Source organism: Schistocerca piceifrons, unplaced genomic scaffold, assembly GCF_021461385.2.
Source record: "Schistocerca piceifrons isolate TAMUIC-IGC-003096 unplaced genomic scaffold, iqSchPice1.1 HiC_scaffold_701, whole genome shotgun sequence".
Taxonomy (NCBI): Eukaryota; Metazoa; Arthropoda; class Insecta; order Orthoptera; family Acrididae; genus Schistocerca; species Schistocerca piceifrons.
The window spans coordinates 998020-1020854 of NW_025728950.1; the positions used below are offsets into that span (position 1 = coordinate 998020).

Here is a 22835-nt window from a genome sequence, read left to right on the forward strand (position 1 = left end):
TTTAGGTGGGCCGATCCCGGCGGTACTTCAATGCCGGGCCAACCCGCGACAGAGGTGGAGCAAGCCCCTAGCACTCCGTCATAAGCCAAAAATGAGTGTAATATTCTGGTCGTGTGATGCAGGACGTATCAGATATTAAGCTGATAAGACAAATACTACACTTTTTTCCCTTCTACCTCCCCTATAGACCTACCTTTTCCTCTCCAAAAATGCCGCCATCCTCTAGTGTCGACGCAGCACGTAAAGCAGGGTGTTGTTAGTAGCAAGACTTATTGCCATAAACCGAAAATAAAAGCGGAGGCATACTCTGCTATGCCTTGGGGGCGACGACACACTACTCAGAAACACACCTCCCTCTCCAGGTGTGAAGCAAGTGATGATGTTAAAAACTAAATAGAAAGAAATAAATAAAGACAGAAATGAAGGCAAAATAAAAAAAAAACAGCGACGGCAGCACACTCAGACGAAACTGGCGAGATAATCCCATCGCCCATAGAATTAACGAAGTAATAATCCTTTAAGACAGATTATGTGTTTTCCAATTTTCCAATAATTTTTCATACAAGGTTCACACAATTTCCGTGTTACCAATTTCCATATTAACAGTATCATAGAACAGTCTACTCTAGTGATGCCCTGAAGGCCAATATCAAATCTGGGGTATGGGTAAGTCAAGGGTAGTTTGAAAGTCTGAGTGACAAAGATCCAGGGGTACACTCAGGCAATTCTTATACGAGGTGCCTTAGTCAGCCCAGAACACCTTTTGATAACCATGAACCATTGCAACTTTAAGAAATCTTGCAAAAGTAATGGTATATTTCCGGTCAGATTCCGCCAGGCGATGCTGGCTCCAAAGGTAGTCCATGAAAGAGACAGCATCGGTGAGGCAAAGGTCATAGATCGTGAAAATGGTGTGGCCCAAGAGCCACACCATTGCGTTACGTCGTGTTCGTTGGTTGGTCTGAATATCAGGGGTAAGGAACCAGTCGATTGACACATAGTCCAGTGTAGTCCCACCGATCAGCGCTAATAGCACACGTGCAAGGTCCCACACTTCTGTGACGTGAGGGCATAAGAGACGATGCTCTCTGGTGTCTACGTCACCACATCGGCCGCAAGCAGCCGAGGGCCATAGGCGGATGGCCACCAGGCGGTGATTAGTGGGTATTAAATTGTTTACAACGCGATACCATAGCGCTGAAACTTCTGTGGGAAGGGCTGGGTGGTTGATATTAGCCCAAGCTTGGTGTCAGATGACCGACGGTCGTCTGTCCTCCAATTTATGTGGTGTGGGCTGGCCTCGAAGCGCCTAGTAAAGGCGCTTCGATGTGCGTGCCTTGTCGGTGGCCACTGTTAGGACGTAACTTTGATTGAGGTAATAGTCCTTGACTGTCGTCATCCGGAATGGAATATGTGTCAAACATACTGGTGCACGCGCCGATTGTGGGCGATAACGGTCGAAAAGCACCGCTGTTGTACCACCTGGGTCAATCTCACGCAAAGTGGCGATACTTTGAATCAGGATTGCCGCACATTTGCGGGGAAAGTCAATGAGTCCAAGGCCACTATCGACCTTTGGCAGTGTACGATTCTGCGCATCAACTTTGAATAGTGCATGCCGCCACAATAGGCAATATACTGTTTGTGAGATGGCTCTGCTGGTTTGTTTCGGTAGCGTATGGAGTTGTGCTACATACTATGCCCGTGATAGGATGTATGTACTAATCAGTTGGATTCGTTGATGGAGGTCGAGTCGTCGATCAGTGTGACTCATGCAAAATCCTCTGATGCGCGTGAGAATCCGCCTGCACGTGAGTGTTAACATGCGCTGCGGACAGTCAGTCACCTCAAGACCCAAGATACGTTGTTCCCCTACAATCCGGTTGCATGGGCGTTCGATGGTCAATGATCGTGGCCCTAGTGGCATTAGCACCATTTTGTTGGATTTTAACATGGCACCGGATGCTCGTTCATAAACGTGGAGGACTCGGCGAACCGAATCGATGTCATTGGCGTTTGCTACAAACACACCTACACCATCCGCGTATGCCGCACTGCGGAAGGTGACGCCTGGGAAAGGGACACCATCGACCATCCATCCGATGTCACGCAGCATGGGGTCCAGCGCCAAAGCGATAAAATACACTGACAAGGGACAGCCTTGTCGAACTGATCGTCTGATGGGAATTGGTCGTGATCTGCAGCCGTTCACAATGATTCTGGAATTTGCTCCATCCAAGAAGTGCCGGATGTCTCTTATGAAGTGCTCCCCGAAACCCTTCCGCGACATAACGGCCAGCAGGTAAGGATGGGAGAAGGCACCGGCGAAATCTAGAGATCAATTGAAGCCGGGGTTCGAGCGTCGGCGGTGGGTGAGTAAGACAGCATCACGGTATATAGAAGCAGCGGTGAAGGTGGTTCGATTCGAAACGCCAGTGTACCTTATTCATTACCTGTTTAAGATGTGAAGCCACACTTCGTGCCACCAACTTATAATCAGTGTTAAGAACACGTCCTTAGCCCGACAGTAACCTGTGACCTTTGGATTAAGGACCATACATACAGCTAGAAAATCGGCGGGTAGCTCGCAACCAGCAAACATCTCCTCGCACGTTTTGCAGAAGCGGTCTCCTAACAGGCCGGAAAACCTAGCACTTCGATTAGTGCTGGAATGGCACAATCGAAGGGCGGTATCCTTGCGGAGTACCGCCAGAGATGAAAAACCGCAGTGTCAGGGCCTAAGTGCTTGCAGCGTGTGCGCTCCACATGTGGGAGTGACACACGGTGGTGCGGGCCGATATGGCAACAGGCGACCGTCGAAAACATCACAAAGGCAAGTGCCGGAAGGAACGACCAAATACGAGATCACTCGTCAACATCCCAGTACTACCCTCCATGTCGAGGAGTAAACTGCGACTCCCATTTGAACGCCGCTAGCTGCCAGGGCAGTGGAGAAGCCGTGAGGCCGCCCCACAGCAGCGTCAGGCCGGTGCGAGCTATACTGGCGCGAGCTACACCTAGCCGAGTGCTTACATCGTCCACCGCCTACTGCATATGTGTGTGTGCGTGTGTACACACGTATTCAGCGTGCGTGCGGCGGCGACGACGACGACGACGACGACGTTCGCGAGGTGCTAAGGTTATGACTCCAAAAAATTTAATTAAAATTATCTGTGCCCGGACCATAAGAGACGCTAACGAGGCATCCGAAGGTACTGTCCTGTGCCCCCATAAATTACCAGCCTAGCGTAATGCGGCTGCAAGTGCCGTCCAGCTAACCGCAAAAGAAAAAAAATTCTTAAGATAATCTTAAATTAATGAAAAGAAATCGTGGTGTGTAAGCAACTAACTACTGGGCACATCAACAACTACGACAAGTTTTGCTACCAGCGGAATATCTGATCACTGCAGAAAGTTAACCCATTTCAGGCTGTGTTTTAATTAATTTTAGGTGGGCCGATCCCGGCGGTACTTCAATGCCGGGCCAACCCGCGACAGAGGTGGAGCAAGCCCCTAGCACTCCGTCATAAGCCAAAAATGAGTGTAATATTCTGGTCGTGTGATGCAGGACGTATCAGATATTAAGCTGATAAGACAAATACTACACTTTTTTCCCTCCTACCTCCCCTATAGACCTACCTTTTCCTCTCCAAAAATGCCTCCATCCTCTAGTGTCGACGCAGCACGTAAAGCAGGGTGTTGTTAGTAGCAAGACTTATTGCCATAAACCGAAAATAAAAGCGGAGGCATACTCTGCTATGCCTTGGGGGCGACGACACACTACTCAGAAACACACCTCCCTCTCCAGGTGTGAAGCAAGTGATGATGTTAAAAACTAAATAGAAAGAAATAAATAAAGACAGAAATGAAGGCAAAATAAAAAAAAAAAACAGCGACGGCAGCACAGTCAAACGAAACTGGCGAGATAATCCCATCGCCCATAGAATTAACGAAGTAATAATCCTTTAAGATAGATTATGTGTTTTCCAATTTTCCAATAATTTTTCATACAAGGTTCACACAATTTCCGTGTTACCAATTTCCATATTAACAGTATCATAGAACAGTCTACTCTAGTGATGCCCTGAAGGCCAATATCAAATCTGGGGTATGGGTAAGTCAAGGGTAGTTTGAAAGTCTGAGTGACAAAGATCCAGGGGTACACTCAGGCAATTCTTATACGAGGTGCCTTAGTCAGCCCAGAACACCTTTTGATAACCATGAACCATTGCAACTTTAAGAAATCTTGCAAAAGTAATGGTATATTTCCGGTCAGATTCCGCCAGGCGATGCTGGCTCCAAAGGTAGTCCATGAAAGAGACAGCATCGGTGAGGCAAAGGTCATAGATCGTGAAAATGGTGTGGCCCAAGAGCCACACCATTGCGTTACGTCGTGTTCGTTGGTTGGTCTGAATATCAGGGGTAAGGAACCAGTCGATTGACACATAGTCCAGTGTAGTCCCACCGATCAGCGCTAATAGCACACGTGCAAGGTCCCACACTTCTGTGACGTGAGGGCATAAGAGACGATGCTCTCTGGTGTCTACGTCACCACATCGGCCGCAAGCAGCCGAGGGCCATAGGCGGATGGCCACCAGGCGGTGATTAGTGGGTATTAAATTGTTTACAACGCGATACCATAGCGCTGAAACTTCTGTGGGAAGGGCTGGGTGGTTGATATTAGCCCAAGCTTGGTGTCAGATGACCGACGGTCGTTGTCCTCCAATTTATGTGGTGTGGGCTGGCCTCGAAGCGCCTAGTAAAGGCGCTTCGATGTGCGTGCCTTGTCGGTGGCCACTGTTAGGACGTAACTTTGATTGAGGTAATAGTCCTTGACTGTCGTCATCCGGAATGGAATATGTGTCAAACATACTGGTGCACGCGCCGATTGTGGGCGATAACGGTCGAAAAGCACCGCTGTTGTACCACCTGGGTCAATCTCACGCAAAGTGGCGATACTTTGAATCAGGATTGCCGCACATTTGCGGGGAAAGTCAATGAGTCCAAGGCCACTATCGACCTTTGGCAGTGTACGATTCTGCGCATCAACTTTGAATAGTGCATGCCGCCACAATAGGCAATATACTGTTTGTGAGATGGCTCTGCTGGTTTGTTTCGGTAGCGTATGGAGTTGTGCTACATACTATGCCCGTGATAGGATGTATGTACTAATCAGTTGGATTCGTTGATGGAGGTCGAGTCGTCGATCAGTGTGACTCATGCAAAATCCTCTGATGCGCGTGAGAATCCGCCTGCACGTGAGTGTTAACATGCGCTGCGGACAGTCAGTCACCTCAAGACCCAAGATACGTTGTTCCCCTACAATCCGGTTGCATGGGCGTTCGATGGTCAATGATCGTGGCCCTAGTGGCATTAGCACCATTTTGTTGGATTTTAACATGGCACCGGATGCTCGTTCATAAACGTGGAGGACTCGGCGAACCGAATCGATGTCATTGGCGTTTGCTACAAACACACCTACACCATCCGCGTATGCCGCACTGCGGAAGGTGACGCCTGGGAAAGGGACACCATCGACCATCCATCCGATGTCACGCAGCATGGGGTCCAGCGCCAAAGCGATAAAATACACTGACAAGGGACAGCCTTGTCGAACTGATCGTCTGATGGGAATTGGTCGTGATCTGCAGCCGTTCACAATGATTCTGGAATTTGCTCCATCCAAGAAGTGCCGGATGTCTCTTATGAAGTGCTCCCCGAAACCCTTCCGCGACATAACGGCCAGCAGGTAAGGATGGGAGAAGGCACCGGCGAAATCTAGAGATCAATTGAAGCCGGGGTTCGAGCGTCGGCGGTGGGTGAGTAAGACAGCATCACGGTATATAGAAGCAGCGGTGAAGGTGGTTCGATTCGAAACGCCAGTGTACCTTATTCATTACCTGTTTAAGATGTGAAGCCACACTTCGTGCCACCAACTTATAATCAGTGTTAAGAACACGTCCTTAGCCCGACAGTAACCTGTGACCTTTGGATTAAGGACCATACATACAGCTAGAAAATCGGCGGGTAGCTCGCAACCAGCAAACATCTCCTCGCACGTTTTGCAGAAGCGGTCTCCTAACAGGCCGGAAAACCTAGCACTTCGATTAGTGCTGGAATGGCACAATCGAAGGGCGGTATCCTTGCGGAGTACCGCCAGAGATGAAAAACCGCAGTGTCAGGGCCTAAGTGCTTGCAGCGTGTGCGCTCCACATGTGGGAGTGACACACGGTGGTGCGGGCCGATATGGCAACAGGCGACCGTCGAAAACATCACAAAGGCAAGTGCCGGAAGGAACGACCAAATACGAGATCACTCGTCAACATCCCAGTACTACCCTCCATGTCGAGGAGTAAACTGCGACACCCATTTGAACGCCGCTAGCTGCCAGGGCAGTGGAGAAGCCGTGAGGCCGCCCCACAGCAGCGTCAGGCCGGTGCGAGCTATACTGGCGCGAGCTACACCTAGCCGAGTGCTTACATCGTCCACCGCCTACTGCATATGTGTGTGTGCGTGTGTACACACGTATTCAGCGTGCGTGCGGCGGCGACGACGACGACGACGACGACGTTCGCGAGGTGCTAAGGTTATGACTCCAAAAAATTTAATTAAAATTATCTGTGCCCGGACCATAAGAGACGCTAACGAGGCATCCGAAGGTACTGTCCTGTGCCCCCATAAATTACCAGCCTAGCGTAATGCGGCTGCAAGTGCCGTCCAGCTAACCGCAAAAGAAAAAAAATTCTTAAGATAATCTTAAATTAATGAAAAGAAATCGTGGTGTGTAAGCAACTAACTACTGGGCACATCAACAATTACGACAAGTTTTGCTACCAGCGGAATATCTGATCACTGCAGAAAGTTAACCCATTTCAGGCTGTGTTTTAATTAATTTTAGGTGGGCCGATCCCGGCGGTACTTCAATGCCGGGCCAACCCGCGACAGAGGTGGAGCAAGCCCCTAGCACTCCGTCATAAGCCAAAAATGAGTGTAATATTCTGGTCGTGTGATGCAGGACGTATCAGATATTAAGCTGATAAGACAAATACTACACTTTTTTCCCTCCTACCTCCCCTATAGACCTACCTTTTCCTCTCCAAAAATGCCGCCATCCTCTAGTGTCGACGCAGCACGTAAAGCAGGGTGTTGTTAGTAGCAAGACTTATTGCCATAAACCGAAAATAAAAGCGGAGGCATACTCTGCTATGCCTTGGGGGCGACGACACACTACTCAGAAACACACCTCCCTCTCCAGGTGTGAAGCAAGTGATGATGTTAAAAACTAAATAGAAAGAAATAAATAAAGACAGAAATGAAGGCAAAATAAAAAAAAAACAGCGACGGCAGCACAGTCAAACGAAACTGGCGAGATAATCCCATCGCCCATAGAATTAACGAAGTAATAATCCTTTAAGATAGATTATGTGTTTTCCAATTTTCCAATAATTTTTCATACAAGGTTCACACAATTTCCGTGTTACCAATTTCCATATTAACAGTATCATAGAACAGTCTACTCTAGTGATGCCCTGAAGGCCAATATCAAATCTGGGGTATGGGTAAGTCAAGGGTAGTTTGAAAGTCTGAGTGACAAAGATCCAGGGGTACACTCAGGCAATTCTTATACGAGGTGCCTTAGTCAGCCCAGAACACCTTTTGATAACCATGAACCATTGCAACTTTAAGAAATCTTGCAAAAGTAATGGTATATTTCCGGTCAGATTCCGCCAGGCGATGCTGGCTCCAAAGGTAGTCCATGAAAGAGACAGCATCGGTGAGGCAAAGGTCATAGATCGTGAAAATGGTGTGGCCCAAGAGCCACACCATTGCGTTACGTCGTGTTCGTTGGTTGGTCTGAATATCAGGGGTAAGGAACCAGTCGATTGACACATAGTCCAGTGTAGTCCCACCGATCAGCGCTAATAGCACACGTGCAAGGTCCCACACTTCTGTGACGTGAGGGCATAAGAGACGATGCTCTCTGGTGTCTACGTCACCACATCGGCCGCAAGCAGCCGAGGGCCATAGGCGGATGGCCACCAGGCGGTGATTAGTGGGTATTAAATTGTTTACAACGCGATACCATAGCGCTGAAACTTCTGTGGGAAGGGCTGGGTGGTTGATATTAGCCCAAGCTTGGTGTCAGATGACCGACGGTCGTTGTCCTCCAATTTATGTGGTGTGGGCTGGCCTCGAAGCGCCTAGTAAAGGCGCTTCGATGTGCGTGCCTTGTCGGTGGCCACTGTTAGGACGTAACTTTGATTGAGGTAATAGTCCTTGACTGTCGTCATCCGGAATGGAATATGTGTCAAACATACTGGTGCACGCGCCGATTGTGGGCGATAACGGTCGAAAAGCACCGCTGTTGTACCACCTGGGTCAATCTCACGCAAAGTGGCGATACTTTGAATCAGGATTGCCGCACATTTGCGGGGAAAGTCAATGAGTCCAAGGCCACTATCGACCTTTGGCAGTGTACGATTCTGCGCATCAACTTTGAATAGTGCATGCCGCCACAATAGGCAATATACTGTTTGTGAGATGGCTCTGCTGGTTTGTTTCGGTAGCGTATGGAGTTGTGCTACATACTATGCCCGTGATAGGATGTATGTACTAATCAGTTGGATTCGTTGATGGAGGTCGAGTCGTCGATCAGTGTGACTCATGCAAAATACTCTGATGCACGTGAGAATCCGCCTGCACGTGAGTGTTAACATGCGCTGCGGACACTCAGTCACCTCAAGACCCAAGATACGTTGTTCCCCTACAATCCGGTTGCATGGGCGTTCGATGGTCAATGATCGTGGCCCTAGTGGCATTAGCACCATTTTGTTGGATTTTAACATGGCACCGGATGCTCGTTCATAAACGTGGAGGACTCGGCGAACCGAATCGATGTCATTGGCGTTTGCTACAAACACACCTACACCATCCGCGTATGCCGCACTGCGGAAGGTGACGCCTGGGAAAGGAACACCATCGACCATCCATCCGATGTCACGCAGCATGGGGTCCAGCGCCAAAGCGATAAAATACACTGACAAGGGACAGCCTTGTCGAACTAATCGTCTGATGGGAATTGGTCGTGATCTGCAGCCGTTCACAATGATTCTGGAATTTGCTCCATCCAAGAAGTGCCGGATGTCTCTTATGAAGTGCTCCCCGAAACCCTTCCGCGACATAACGGCCAGCAGGTAAGGATGGGAGAAGGCACCGGCGAAATCTAGAGATCAATTGAAGCCGGGGTTCGAGCGTCGGCGGTGGGTGAGTAAGACAGCATCACGGTATATAGAAGCAGCGGTGAAGGTGGTTCGATTCGAAACGCCAGTGTACCTTATTCATTACCTGTTTAAGATGTGAAGCCACACTTCGTGCCACCAACTTACAATCAGTGTTAAGAACACGTCCTTAGCCCGACAGTGACCTGTGACCTTTGGATTAAGGACCATACATACAGCTAGAAAATCGGCGGGTAGCTCGCAACCAGCAAACATCTCCTCGCACGTTTTGCAGAAGCGGTCTCCTAACAGGCCGGAAAACCTAGCACTTCGATTAGTGCTGGAATGGCACAATCGAAGGGCGGTATCCTTGCGGAGTATCGCCAGAGATGAAAAACCGCAGTGTCAGGGCCTAAATGCTTGCAGCGTGTGCGCTCCACATGTGGGAGTGACACACGGTGGTGCGGGCCGATATGGCAACAGGCGACCGTCGAAAACATCACAAAGGCAAGTGCCGGAAGGAACGACCAAATACGAGATCACTCGTCAACATCCCAGTACTACCCTCCATGTCGAGGAGTAAACTGCGACTCCCATTTGAACGCCGCTAGCTGCCAGGGCAGTGGAGAAGCCGTGAGGCCGCCCCACAGCAGCGTCAGGCCGGTGCGAGCTATACTGGCGCGAGCTACACCTAGCCGAGTGCTTACATCGTCCACCGCCTACTGCATATGTGTGTGTGCGTGTGTACACACGTATTCAGCGTGCGTGCGGCGGCGACGACGACGACGACGACGACGACGACGTTCGCGAGGAGCTAAGGTAATAACTCCAAAAATTTTAATTAAAATTATCTCTGCCCGGACCATAAGAGACGCTAACGAGGCATCCGAAGGCACTGTCCTGTGCCCCCATAAATTACCAGCCTAGCGTAATGCGGCTGCAAGTGCCGTCCAGCTAACCGCAAAAAAAAAAAATTCTTAAGATAATCTTAAATTAATGAAAAGAAATCGTGGTGTGTAAGCAACTAACTACTGGGCACATCAACAACTACGACAAGTTTTGCTACCAGCGGAATATCTGATCACTGCAGAAAGTTAACCCATTTCAGGCTGTGTTTTAATTAATTTTAGGTGGGCCGATCCCGGCGGTACTTCAATGCCGGGCCAACCCGCGACAGAGGTGGAGCAAGCCCCTAGCGCTCCGTCATAAGCCAAAAATGAGTGTAATATTCTGGTCGTGTGATGCAGGACGTATCAGATATTAAGCTGATAAGACAAATACTACACTTTTTTCCCTCCTACCTCCCCTATAGACCTACCTTTTCCTCTCCAAAAATGCCGCCATCCTCTAGTGTCGACGCAGCACGTAAAGCAGGGTGTTGTTAGTAGCAAGACTTATTGCCATAAACCGAAAATAAAAGCGGAGGCATACTCTGCTATGCCTTGGGGGCGACGACACACTACTCAGAAACACACCTCCCTCTCCAGGTGTGAAGCAAGTGATGATGTTAAAAACTAAATAGAAAGAAATAAATAAAGACAGAAATGAAGGCAAAATAAAAAAAAAAAACAGCGACGGCAGCACACTCAAACGAAACTGGCGAGATAATCCCATCGCCCATAGAATTAACGAAGTAATAATCCTTTAAGATAGATTATGTGTTTTCCAATTTTCCAATAATTTTTCATACAAGGTTCACACAATTTCCGTGTTACCAATTTCCATATTATCAGTATCATAGAACAGTCTACTCTAGTGATGCCCTGAAGGCCAATATCAAATCTGGGGTATGGGTAAGTCAAGGGTAGTTTGAAAGTCTGAGTGACAAAGATCCAGGGGTACACTCAGGCAATTCTTATACGAGGTGCCTTAGTCAGCCCAGAACACCTTTTGATAACCATGAACCATTGCAACTTTAAGAAATCTTGCAAAAGTAATGGTATATTTCCGGTCAGATTCCGCCAGGCGATGCTGGCTCCAAAGGTAGTCCATGAAAGAGACAGCATCGGTGAGGCAAAGGTCATAGATCGTGAAAATGGTGTGGCCCAAGAGCCACACCATTGCGTTACGTCGTGTTCGTTGGTTGGTCTGAATATCAGGGGTAAGGAACCAGTCGATTGACACATAGTCCAGTGTAGTCCCACCGATCAGCGCTAATAGCACACGTGCAAGGTCCCACACTTCTGTGACGTGAGGGCATAAGAGACGATGCTCTCTGGTGTCTACGTCACCACATCGGCCGCAAGCAGCCGAGGGCCATAGGCGGATGGCCACCAGGCGGTGATTAGTGGGTATTAAATTGTTTACAACGCGATACCATAGCGCTGAAACTTCTGTGGGAAGGGCTGGGTGGTTGATATTAGCCCAAGCTTGGTGTCAGATGACCGACGGTCGTCTGTCCTCCAATTTATGTGGTGTGGGCTGGCCTCGAAGCGCCTAGTAAAGGCGCTTCGATGTGCGTGCCTTGTCGGTGGCCACTGTTAGGACGTAACTTTGATTGAGGTAATAGTCCTTGACTGTCGTCATCCGGAATGGAATATGTGTCAAACATACTGGTGCACGCGCCGATTGTGGGCGATAACGGTCGAAAAGCACCGCTGTTGTACCACCTGGGTCAATCTCACGCAAAGTGGCGATACTTTGAATCAGGATTGCCGCACATTTGCGGGGAAAGTCAATGAGTCCAAGGCCACTATCGACCTTTGGCAGTGTACAATTCTGCGCATCAACTTTGAATAGTGCATGCCGCCACAATAGGCAATATACTGTTTGTGAGATGGCTCTGCTGGTTTGTTTCGGTAGCGTATGGAGTTGTGCTACATACTATGCCCGTGATAGGATGTATGTACTAATCAGTTGGATTCGTTGATGGAGGTCGAGTCGTCGATCAGTGTGACTCATGCAAAATCCTCTGATGCGCGTGAGAATCCGCCTGCACGTGAGTGTTAACATGCGCTGCGGACAGTCAGTCACCTCAAGACCCAAGATACGTTGTTCCCCTACAATCCGGTTGCATGGGCGTTCGATGGTCAATGATCGTGGCCCTAGTGGCATTAGCACCATTTTGTTGGATTTTAACATGGCACCGGATGCTCGTTCATAAACGTGGAGGACTCGGCGAACCGAATCGATGTCATTGGCGTTTGCTACAAACACACCTACACCATCCGCGTATGCCGCACTGCGGAAGGTGACGCCTGGGAAAGGAACACCATCGACCATCCATCCGATGTCACGCAGCATGGGGTCCAGCGCCAAAGCGATAAAATACACTGACAACGGACAGCCTTGTCGAACTGATCGTCTGATGGGAATTGGTCGTGATCTGCAGCCGTTCACAATGATTCTGGAATTTGCTCCATCCAAGAAGTGCCGGATGTCTCTTATGAAGTGCTCCCCGAAACCCTTCCGCGACATAACGGCCAGCAGGTAAGGATGGGAGAAGGCACCGGCGAAATCTAGAGATCAATTGAAGCCGGGGTTCGAGCGTCGGCGGTGGGTGAGTAAGACAGCATCACGGTATATAGAAGCAGCGGTGAAGGTGGTTCGATTCGAAACGCCAGTGTACCTTATTCATTACCTGTTTAAGATGTGAAGCCACACTTCGTGCCACCAACTTATAATCAGTGTTAAGAACACGTCCTTAGCCCGACAGTGACCTGTGACCTTTGGATTAAGGACTATACATACAGCTAGAAAATCGGCGGGTAGCTCGCAACCAGCAAACATCTCCTCGCACGTTTTGCAGAAGCGGTCTCCTAACAGGCCGGAAAACCTAGCACTTCGATTAGTGCTGGAATGGCACAATCGAAGGGCGGTATCCTTGCGGAGTATCGCCAGAGATGAAAAACCGCAGTGTCAGGGCCTAAATGCTTGCAGCGTGTGCGCTCCACATGTGGGAGTGACACACGGTGGTGCGGGCCGATATGGCAACAGGCGACCGTCGAAAACATCACAAAGGCAAGTGCCGGAAGGAACGACCAAATACGAGATCACTCGTCAACATCCCAGTACTACCCTCCATGTCGAGGAGTAAACTGCGACTCCCATTTGAACGCCGCTAGCTGCCAGGGCAGTGGAGAAGCCGTGAGGCCGCCCCACAGCAGCGTCAGGCCGGTGCGAGCTATACTGGCGCGAGCTACACCTAGCCGAGTGCTCACATCGTCCACCGCCTACTGCATATGTGTGTGTGCGTGTGTACACACGTATTCAGCGTGCGTGCGGCGGCGACGACGACGACGACGACGACGTTCGCGAGGAGCTAAGGTAATAACTCCAAAAATTTTAATTAAAATTATCTGTGCCCGGACCATAAGAGACGCTAACGAGGCATCCGAAGGCACTGTCCTGTGCCCCCATAAATTACCAGCCTAGCGTAATGCGGCTGCAAGTGCCGTCCAGCTAACCGCAAAAAAAAAAAAATTCTTAAGATAATCTTAAATTAATGAAAAGAAATCGTGGTGTGTAAGCAACTAACTACTGGGCACATCAACAACTACGACAAGTTTTGCTACCAGCGGAATATCTGATCACTGCAGAAAGTTAACCCATTTCAGGCTGTGTTTTAATTAATTTTAGGTGGGCCGATCCCGGCGGTACTTCAATGCCGGGCCAACCCGCGACAGAGGTGGAGCAAGCCCCTAGCACTCCGTCATAAGCCAAAAATGAGTGTAATATTCTGGTCGTGTGATGCAGGACGTATCAGATATTAAGCTGATAAGACAAATACTACACTTTTTTCCCTCCTACCTCCCCTATAGACCTACCTTTTCCTCTCCAAAAATGCCGCCATCCTCTAGTGTCGACGCAGCACGTAAAGCAGGGTGTTGTTAGTAGCAAGACTTATTGCCATAAACCGAAAATAAAAGCGGAGGCATACTCTGCTATGCCTTGGGGGCGACGACACACTACTCAGAAACACACCTCCCTCTCCAGGTGTGAAGCAAGTGATGATGTTAAAAACTAAATAGAAAGAAATAAATAAAGACAGAAATGAAGGCAAAATAAAAAAAAAAACAGCGACGGCAGCACACTCAAACGAAACTGGCGAGATAATCCCATCGCCCATAGAATTAACGAAGTAATAATCCTTTAAGATAGATTATGTGTTTTCCAATTTTCCAATAATTTTTCATACAAGGTTCACACAATTTCCGTGTTACCAATTTCCATATTAACAGTATCATAGAACAGTCTACTCTAGTGATGCCCTGAAGGCCAATATCAAATCTGGGGTATGGGTAAGTCAAGGGTAGTTTGAAAGTCTGAGTGACAAAGATCCAGGGGTACACTCAGGCAATTCTTATACGAGGTGCCTTAGTCAGCCCAGAACACCTTTTGATAACCATGAACCATTGCAACTTTAAGAAATCTTGCAAAAGTAATGGTATATTTCCGGTCAGATTCCGCCAGGCGATGCTGGCTCCAAAGGTAGTCCATGAAAGAGACAGCATCGGTGAGGCAAAGGTCATAGATCGTGAAAATGGTGTGGCCCAAGAGCCACACCATTGCGTTACGTCGTGTTCGTTGGTTGGTCTGAATATCAGGGGTAAGGAACCAGTCGATTGACACATAGTCCAGTGTAGTCCCACCGATCAGCGCTAATAGCACACGTGCAAGGTCCCACACTTCTGTGACGTGAGGGCATAAGAGACGATGCTCTCTGGTGTCTACGTCACCACATTGGCCGCAAGCAGCCGAGGGCCATAGGCGGATGGCCACCAGGCGGTGATTAGTGGGTATTAAATTGTTTACAACGCGATACCATAGCGCTGAAACTTCTGTGGGAAGGGCTGGGTGGTTGATATTAGCCCAAGCTTGGTGTCAGATGACCGACGGTCGTCTGTCCTCCAATTTATGTGGTGTGGGCTGGCCTCGAAGCGCCTAGTAAAGGCGCTTCGATGTGCGTGCCTTGTCGGTGGCCACTGTTAGGACGTAACTTTGATTGAGGTAATAGTCCTTGACTGTCGTCATCCGGAATGGAATATGTGTCAAACATACTGGTGCACGCGCCGATTGTGGGCGATAACGGTCGAAAAGCACCGCTGTTGTACCACCTGGGTCAATCTCACGCAAAGTGGCGATACTTTGAATCAGGATTGCCGCACATTTGCGGGGAAAGTCAATGAGTCCAAGGCCACTATCGACCTTTGGCAGTGTACAATTCTGCGCATCAACTTTGAATAGTGCATGCCGCCACAATAGGCAATATACTGTTTGTGAGATGGCTCTGCTGGTTTGTTTCGGTAGCGTATGGAGTTGTGCTACATACTATGCCCGTGATAGGATGTATGTACTAATCAGTTGGATTCGTTGATGGAGGTCGAGTCGTCGATCAGTGTGACTCATGCAAAATCCTCTGATGCGCGTGAGAATCCGCCTGCACGTGAGTGTTAACATGCGCTGCGGACAGTCAGTCACCTCAAGACCCAAGATACGTTGTTCCCCTACAATCCGGTTGCATGGGCGTTCGATGGTCAATGATCGTGGCCCTAGTGGCATTAGCACCATTTTGTTGGATTTTAACATGGCACCGGATGCTCGTTCATAAACGTGGAGGACTCGGCGAACCGTATCGATGTCATTGGCGTTTGCTACAAACACACCTACACCATCCGCGTATGCCGCACTGCGGAAGGTGACGCCTGGGAAAGGAACACCATCGACCATCCATCCGATGTCACGCAGCATGGGGTCCAGCGCCAAAGCGATAAAATACACTGACAAGGGACAGCCTTGTCGAACTGATCGTCTGATGGGAATTGGTCGTGATCTGCAGCCGTTCACAATGATTCTGGAATTTGCTCCATCCAAGAAGTGCCGGATGTCTCTTATGAAGTGCTCCCCGAAACCCTTCCGCGACATAACGGCCAGCAGGTAAGGATGGGAGAAGGCACCGGCGAAATCTAGAGATCAATTGAAGCCGGGGTTCGAGCGTCGGCGGTGGGTGAGTAAGACAGCATCACGGTATATAGAAGCAGCGGTGAAGGTGGTTCGATTCGAAACGCCAGTGTACCTTATTCATTACCTGTTTAAGATGTGAAGCCACACTTCGTGCCACCAACTTATAATCAGTGTTAAGAACACGTCCTTAGCCCGACAGTGACCTGTGACCTTTGGATTAAGGACCATACATACAGCTAGAAAATCGGCGGGTAGCTCGCAACCAGCAAACATCTCCTCGCACGTTTTGCAGAAGCGGTCTCCTAACAGGCCGGAAAACCTAGCACTTCGATTAGTGCTGGAATGGCACAATCGAAGGGCGGTATCCTTGCGGAGTACCGCCAGAGATGAAAAACCGCAGTGTCAGGGCCTAAATGCTTGCAGCGTGTGCGCTCCACATGTGGGAGTGACACACGGTGGTGCGGGCCGATATGGCAACAGGCGACCGTCGAAAACATCACAAAGGCAAGTGCCGGAAGGAACGACCAAATACGAGATCACTCGTCAACATCCCAGTACTACCCTCCATGTCGAGGAGTAAACTGCGACTCCCATTTGAACGCCGCTAGCTGCCAGGGCAGTGGAGAAGCCGTGAGGCCGCCCCACAGCAGCGTCAGGCCGGTGCGAGCTATACTGGCGCGAGCTACACCTAGCCGAGTGCTTACATCGTCCACCGCCTACTGCATATGTGTGTGTGCGTGTGTACACACGTATTCAGCGTGCGTGCGGCGGCGACGACGACGACGACGACGTTCGCGAGGAGCTAAGGTTATAACTCCAAAAAATTTAATTAAAATTATCTGTGCCCGGACCATAAGAGACGCTAACGAGGCATCCGAAGGCACTGTCCTGTGCCCCCATAAATTACCAGCCTAGCGTAATGCGGCTGCAAGTGCCGTCCAGCTAACCGCAAAAAAAAAAAAATTCTTAAGATAATCTTAAATTAATGAAAAGAAATCGTGGTGTGTAAGCAACTAACTACTGGGCACATCAACAACTACGACAAGTTTTGCTACCAGCGGAATATCTGATCACTGCAGAAAGTTAACCCATTTCAGGCTGTGTTTTAATTAATTTTAGGTGGGCCGATCCCGGCGGTACTTCAATGCCGGGCCAACTCGCGACAGAGGTGGAGCAAGCCCCTAGCACTCCGTCATAAGCCAAAAATGAGTGTAATATTCTGGTCGTGTGATGCAGGACGTATCAGATATTAAGCTGATAAGACAAATACTACACTTTTTTCCCTCCTACCTCCCCTATAGACCTACCTTTTCCTCTCCAAAAATGCCGCCATCCTCTAGTGTCGACGCAGCACGTAAAGCAGGGTGTTGTTAGTAGCAAGACTTATTGCCATAAACCGAAAATAAAAGCGGAGGCATACTCTGCTATGCCTTGGGGGCGACGACACACTACTCAGAAACACACCTCCCTCTCCAGGTGTGAAGCAAGTGATGATGTTAAAAACTAAATAGAAAGAAATAAATAAAGACAGAAATGAAGGCAAAATAAAAAAAAAAACAGCGACGGCAGCACACTCAAACGAAACTGGCGAGATAATCCCATCGCCCATAGAATTAACGAAGTAATAATCCTTTAAGATAGATTATGTGTTTTCCAATTTTCCAATAATTTTTCATACAAGGTTCACACAATTTCCGTGTTACCAATTTCCATATTAACAGTATCATAGAACAGTCTACTCTAGTGATGCCCTGAAGGCCAATATCAAATCTGGGGTATGGGTAAGTCAAGGGTAGTTTGAAAGTCTGAGTGACAAAGATCCAGGGGTACACTCAGGCAATTCTTATACGAGGTGCCTTAGTCAGCCCAGAACACCTTTTGATAACCATGAACCATTGCAACTTTAAGAAATCTTGCAAAAGTAATGGTATATTTCCGGTCAGATTCCGCCAGGCGATGCTGGCTCCAAAGGTAGTCCATGAAAGAGACAGCATCGGTGAGGCAAAGGTCATAGATCGTGAAAATGGTGTGGCCCAAGAGCCACACCATTGCGTTACGTCGTGTTCGTTGGTTGGTCTGAATATCAGGGGTAAGGAACCAGTCGATTGACACATAGTCCAGTGTAGTCCCACCGATCAGCGCTAATAGCACACGTGCAAGGTCCCACACTTCTGTGACGTGAGGGCATAAGAGACGATGCTCTCTGGTGTCTACGTCACCACATCGGCCGCAAGCAGCCGAGGGCCATAGGCGGATGGCCACCAGGCGGTGATTAGTGGGTATTAAATTGTTTACAACGCGATACCATAGCGCTGAAACTTCTGTGGGAAGGGCTGGGTGGTTGATATTAGCCCAAGCTTGGTGTCAGATGACCGACGGTCGTCTGTCCTCCAATTTATGTGGTGTGGGCTGGCCTCGAAGCGCCTAGTAAAGGCGCTTCGATGTGCGTGCCTTGTCGGTGGCCACTGTTAGGACGTAACTTTGATTGAGGTAATAGTCCTTGACTGTCGTCATCCGGAATGGAATATGTGTCAAACATACTGGTGCACGCGCCGATTGTGGGCGACAACGGTCGAAAAGCACCGCTGTTGTACCACCTGGGTCAATCTCACGCAAAGTGGCGATACTTTGAATCAGGATTGCCGCACATTTGCGGGGAAAGTCAATGAGTCCAAGGCCACTATCGACCTTTGGCAGTGTACAATTCTGCGCATCAACTTTGAATAGTGCATGCCGCCACAATAGGCAATATACTGTTTGTGAGATGGCTCTGCTGGTTTGTTTCGGTAGCGTATGGAGTTGTGCTACATACTATGCCCGTGATAGGATGTATGTACTAATCAGTTGGATTCGTTGATGGAGGTCGAGTCGTCGATCAGTGTGACTCATGCAAAATCCTCTGATGCGCGTGAGAATCCGCCTGCACGTGAGTGTTAACATGCGCTGCGGACAGTCAGTCACCTCAAGACCCAAGATACGTTGTTCCCCTACAATCCGGTTGCATGGGCGTTCGATGGTCAATGATCGTGGCCCTAGTGGCATTAGCACCATTTTGTTGGATTTTAACATGGCACCGGATGCTCGTTCATAAACGTGGAGGACTCGGCGAACCGAATCGATGTCATTGGCGTTTGCTACAAACACACCTACACCATCCGCGTATGCCGCACTGCGGAAGGTGACGCCTGGGAAAGGAACACCATCGACCATCCATCCGATGTCACGCAGCATGGGGTCCAGCGCCAAAGCGATAAAATACACTGACAAGGGACAGCCTTGTCGAACTGATCGTCTGATGGGAATTGGTCGTGATCTGCAGCCGTTCACAATGATTCTGGAATTTGCTCCATCCAAGAAGTGCCGGATGTCTCTTATGAAGTGCTCCCCGAAACCCTTCCGCGACATAACGGCCAGCAGGTAAGGATGGGAGAAGGCACCGGCGAAATCTAGAGATCAATTGAAGCCGGGGTTCGAGCGTCGGCGGTGGGTGAGTAAGACAGCATCACGGTATATAGAAGCAGCGGTGAAGGTGGTTCGATTCGAAACGCCAGTGTACCTTATTCATTACCTGTTTAAGATGTGAAGCCACACTTCGTGCCACCAACTTATAATCAGTGTTAAGAACACGTCCTTAGCCCGACAGTGACCTGTGACCTTTGGATTAAGGACCATACATACAGCTAGAAAATCGGCGGGTAGCTCGCAACCAGCAAACATCTCCTCGCACGTTTTGCAGAAGCGGTCTCCTAACAGGCCGGAAAACCTAGCACTTCGATTAGTGCTGGAATGGCACAATCGAAGGGCGGTATCCTTGCGGAGTATCGCCAGAGATGAAAAACCGCAGTGTCAGGGCCTAAATGCTTGCAGCGTGTGCGCTCCACATGTGGGAGTGACACACGGTGGTGCGGGCCGATATGGCAACAGGCGACCGTCGAAAACATCACAAAGGCAAGTGCCGGAAGGAACGACCAAATACGAGATCACTCGTCAACATCCCAGTACTACCCTCCATGTCGAGGAGTAAACTGCGACTCCCATTTGAACGCCGCTAGCTGCCAGGGCAGTGGAGAAGCCGTGAGGCCGCCCCACAGCAGCGTCAGGCCGGTGCGAGCTATACTGGCGCGAGCTACACCTAGCCGAGTGCTCACATCGTCCACCGCCTACTGCATATGTGTGTGTGCGTGTGTACACACGTATTCAGCGTGCGTGCGGCGGCGACGACGACGACGACGACGTTCGCGAGGAGCTAAGGTTATAACTCCAAAAAATTTAATTAAAATTATCTGTGCCCGGACCATAAGAGACGCTAACGAGGCATCCGAAGGCACTGTCCTGTGCCCCCATAAATTACCAGCCTAGCGTAATGCGGCTGCAAGTGCCGTCCAGCTAACCGCAAAAAAAAAAAAATTCTTAAGATAATCTTAAATTAATGAAAAGAAATCGTGGTGTGTAAGCAACTAACTACTGGGCACATCAACAACTACGACAAGTTTTGCTACCAGCGGAATATCTGATCACTGCAGAAAGTTAACCCATTTCAGGCTGTGTTTTAATTAATTTTAGGTGGGCCGATCCCGGCGGTACTTCAATGCCGGGCCAACTCGCGACAGAGGTGGAGCAAGCCCCTAGCACTCCGTCATAAGCCAAAAATGAGTGTAATATTCTGGTCGTGTGATGCAGGACGTATCAGATATTAAGCTGATAAGACAAATACTACACTTTTTTCCCTCCTACCTCCCCTATAGACCTACCTTTTCCTCTCCAAAAATGCCGCCATCCTCTAGTGTCGACGCAGCACGTAAAGCAGGGTGTTGTTAGTAGCAAGACTTATTGCCATAAACCGAAAATAAAAGCGGAGGCATACTCTGCTATGCCTTGGGGGCGACGACACACTACTCAGAAACACACCTCCCTCTCCAGGTGTGAAGCAAGTGATGATGTTAAAAACTAAATAGAAAGAAATAAATAAAGACAGAAATGAAGGCAAAATAAAAAAAAAAAACAGCGACGGCAGCACACTCAAACGAAACTGGCGAGATAATCCCATCGCCCATAGAATTAACGAAGTAATAATCCTTTAAGATAGATTATGTGTTTTCCAATTTTCCAATAATTTTTCATACAAGGTTCACACAATTTCCGTGTTACCAATTTCCATATTAACAGTATCATAGAACAGTCTACTCTAGTGATGCCCTGAAGGCCAATATCAAATCTGGGGTATGGGTAAGTCAAGGGTAGTTTGAAAGTCTGAGTGACAAAGATCCAGGGGTACACTCAGGCAATTCTTATACGAGGTGCCTTAGTCAGCCCAGAACACCTTTTGATAACCATGAACCATTGCAACTTTAAGAAATCTTGCAAAAGTAATGGTATATTTCCGGTCAGATTCCGCCAGGCGATGCTGGCTCCAAAGGTAGTCCATGAAAGAGACAGCATCGGTGAGGCAAAGGTCATAGATCGTGAAAATGGTGTGGCCCAAGAGCCACACCATTGCGTTACGTCGTGTTCGTTGGTTGGTCTGAATATCAGGGGTAAGGAACCAGTCGATTGACACATAGTCCAGTGTAGTCCCACCGATCAGCGCTAATAGCACACGTGCAAGGTCCCACACTTCTGTGACGTGAGGGCATAAGAGACGATGCTCTCTGGTGTCTACGTCACCACATCGGCCGCAAGCAGCCGAGGGCCATAGGCGGATGGCCACCAGGCGGTGATTAGTGGGTATTAAATTGTTTACAACGCGATACCATAGCGCTGAAACTTCTGTGGGAAGGGCTGGGTGGTTGATATTAGCCCAAGCTTGGTGTCAGATGACCGACGGTCGTCTGTCCTCCAATTTATGTGGTGTGGGCTGGCCTCGAAGCGCCTAGTAAAGGCGCTTCGATGTGCGTGCCTTGTCGGTGGCCACTGTTAGGACGTAACTTTGATTGAGGTAATAGTCCTTGACTGTCGTCATCCGGAATGGAATATGTGTCAAACATACTGGTGCACGCGCCGATTGTGGGCGATAACGGTCGAAAAGCACCGCTGTTGTACCACCTGGGTCAATCTCACGCAAAGTGGCGATACTTTGAATCAGGATTGCCGCACATTTGCGGGGAAAGTCAATGAGTCCAAGGCCACTATCGACCTTTGGCAGTGTACAATTCTGCGCATCAACTTTGAATAGTGCATGCCGCCACAATAGGCAATATACTGTTTGTGAGATGGCTCTGCTGGTTTGTTTCGGTAGCGTATGGAGTTGTGCTACATACTATGCCCGTGATAGGATGTATGTACTAATCAGTTGGATTCGTTGATGGAGGTCGAGTCGTCGATCAGTGTGACTCATGCAAAATCCTCTGATGCGCGTGAGAATCCGCCTGCACGTGAGTGTTAACATGCGCTGCGGACAGTCAGTCACCTCAAGACCCAAGATACGTTGTTCCCCTACAATCCGGTTGCATGGGCGTTCGATGGTCAATGATCGTGGCCCTAGTGGCATTAGCACCATTTTGTTGGATTTTAACATGGCACCGGATGCTCGTTCATAAACGTGGAGGACTCGGCGAACCGAATCGATGTCATTGGCGTTTGCTACAAACACACCTACACCATCCGCGTATGCCGCACTGCGGAAGGTGACGCCTGGGAAAGGAACACCATCGACCATCCATCCGATGTCACGCAGCATGGGGTCCAGCGCCAAAGCGATAAAATACACTGACAAGG

At 49.1% G+C, this 22835-nt stretch overlaps 1 non-coding gene and 6 pseudogenes across 1 annotated transcript; all 7 read right to left on the reverse strand.

The window, feature by feature from the left end:
* Positions 1 to 211, reverse strand: LOC124769401 (annotated as a pseudogene).
* A 3235-nt stretch (positions 212 to 3446) lies between these two features.
* On the reverse strand, positions 3447 to 3637 carry LOC124769518. The gene has a single exon (XR_007013022.1). It is a non-coding gene; the product is annotated as a U2 spliceosomal RNA (small nuclear RNA).
* A 3256-nt stretch (positions 3638 to 6893) lies between these two features.
* On the reverse strand, positions 6894 to 7104 carry LOC124769472 (annotated as a pseudogene).
* A 3239-nt stretch (positions 7105 to 10343) lies between these two features.
* LOC124769504 lies at positions 10344 to 10554 on the reverse strand (annotated as a pseudogene).
* A 3237-nt stretch (positions 10555 to 13791) lies between these two features.
* Positions 13792 to 14002, reverse strand: LOC124769473 (annotated as a pseudogene).
* Positions 14003 to 17235: 3233 nt separating this feature from the next.
* On the reverse strand, positions 17236 to 17446 carry LOC124769586 (annotated as a pseudogene).
* A 3233-nt stretch (positions 17447 to 20679) lies between these two features.
* On the reverse strand, positions 20680 to 20890 carry LOC124769587 (annotated as a pseudogene).
* Positions 20891 to 22835: the final 1945 nt, after the last annotated feature.